This window comes from Orycteropus afer, unplaced genomic scaffold, assembly GCF_000298275.1.
Source record: "Orycteropus afer afer isolate SDZICR_OR568_19922 unplaced genomic scaffold, OryAfe1.0 scaffold00365, whole genome shotgun sequence".
In the NCBI taxonomy this organism is placed as follows: domain Eukaryota; kingdom Metazoa; phylum Chordata; class Mammalia; order Tubulidentata; family Orycteropodidae; genus Orycteropus; species Orycteropus afer.
In genome coordinates, this window is record NW_006921952.1 from 1,888,964 (window position 1) to 1,890,607 (window position 1,644).

Sequence of the window (1,644 nt, forward strand, 5' to 3'; positions counted from 1 at the left end):
GATCTGTTAGTTCTTTTGGCAGTCCATGGTACTTTCAGCATTCTCCGCCAGCACCACAACTCAAAAGCATCAACCCTTCTTCGGTCTTCCTTATTCATTATCCAGCTCTCGCATGCATATGAGGTGATTGGAAATATCATGGCCTGTGTCAGGTGCACTTCAGTCCTCAAGGAGACATCCTTGCTCCTCAGCACTTGAAAGAGTTCCTTTGCAGCCGACCTGCCCAGTGCTACACGTCTTCTAATGTCCTGACCACTGCTTCCATTGGCCTTGACTGTAGAACCAAGCAGTGTGAATTCTTTGACAACCTCAATCTTTTCTCCATTTATCATGATGCTGCTTATTGGTTCAGTTGTGAGGATTTTTGTCTTCTTTATATTGAGATGTAATCCATACTGCAGACTGTGTTCCTCAATCTTCATCAGTAAGTGCCTCAAGTCATCCTCACTTTGAGCAAGCAAAGTTGTATCATCAGTGTATCTCGGTTGTTAATGATTCTTCCTCCAATCCTGATGCGATGTTTTTCTTCATATAGTCCAGTTTCTGGGATTATTTGCTCAGCATATAGATTGAATAAGTGTGGGGAAAGGATATAACCCTGACACACTCCATTCCTCATTTTAAACCATGCAGTGTCCCCTTGTTCCATTCGAACAACAGTCTCCTGGTCAATGTACAGGTTCCTCATGAGTACAATCAAGTGTTCAGGAATTTCCATTCTTCTCAATGTTACCCATAATTTGTCATGATCCACACAATCAAATGCCTTTGAATAGTCAAAAAAGCACAAGTATACATCTTTCTGGTATTCTTTGCCTTGAGCCAAGATCCATCTGACAGTAGCTATGATATCCCTTGTTCCACATCCTCTTCTGAATCCAGCTTGCACCTCTGGAAGTTCTCTGTCAATATACTGCTGCAACCGTTTTTGAATTATCTTCAGTAAGATCTTATTGAGTGCGATATTAATGATATTGTTTAATAATTTTCACATTCTGTGGGATCACCTTTCTTTTGTTTATTCTATTCTATTCTGTTTCTATTTATTTTCTTTCATTTTCTATTTATATTCAAATCCTCTTTTACAATATATCTCTTTAATCTTTGGGTTCCCTAATTGCCTTTGAATATTTATTATTCTGTGTTTTAAATGTAACATTTAAAAATATTTATTTTGAGCTTTTAGTTTAAAGTAGTTCCTTATTCTCCAACATTGTTTATTTAACAAGTCTAATATGGAAATTTTTTTCACTGTGGTATAATGATTTTTTTAATTTGAGTTTTAATTTTTTCTTGATTTGTTTTGAAGTTCTTGCACTTAAACTTTTAATTATCTTACTATTTCAATTATTTATCCTTCCTATTAAATGATTTTATTTCTCACTTAGTACGGCTAATGTGGTAGTTAAGTTTGTGTGTCAGCTTGGCTGGGCCTGGTTGAGTGGCTGGGCAACTGGATGTAGTATTCCCCATGATGAGACTGGTAATAACTCCATGGTAGAGTCTACTGTGAGCAGCTGAGTAGCTGCCTTAGAGATGTGGTCTGCTTCCTGTATATAAGGAGAAGCCTTGGGGAACAGTAGCTAGCTTTTGGCATGCTTGAACCCTGCATGCAGCAGTGTCATTGTTCAACAGCCTGCCATC